The sequence below is a fragment of the Rutilus rutilus genome (assembly GCF_951802725.1).
Source record: "Rutilus rutilus genome assembly, chromosome: 7".
Lineage (NCBI taxonomy): Eukaryota > Metazoa > Chordata > Actinopteri > Cypriniformes > Leuciscidae > Rutilus > Rutilus rutilus.
In genome coordinates, this window is record NC_140221.1 from 17,288,847 (window position 1) to 17,289,332 (window position 486).

Genomic DNA, 486 nt, shown 5'->3' on the forward strand with positions numbered 1-486 from the left:
ATTTATGGGCATGAATTGTACTATGAACCTATTATGCATGTGTGATATTCTTATTATTTTCATGAACTGTCTTTGTGAAATTATTATGACATTTGAAAAATAAAAAAAAATGCAGTGGCTAGGTAGAATGATTATTGTGTACTTCAAACTTTGTTTTGTTATCAACGGCTAATTACTGTACGAAAATTGAACGGGTAAACACTTCTTTTGAAGGAGAATTTGGTTGGTTGGACCGAGCACACCACTTCAGCTCACCGCTGGTTGGACTGTTTACTCCGCATGCGTCATGTGTGCGTGACTGCCATAGCAACGATAAAACGCTTTCACACAGCCTGATTGGACACTTCCAAGACCAAGAATTCAGACAGTCGTAGATAGCATTTGCATAATACACAGACTTTTTTTTATTATTTTGGAAACCCTTATAATAAACGAACTGTCCTGATGGTTTCGATATAGTTTGTTTTGAAATAAGAAATAAGCCAA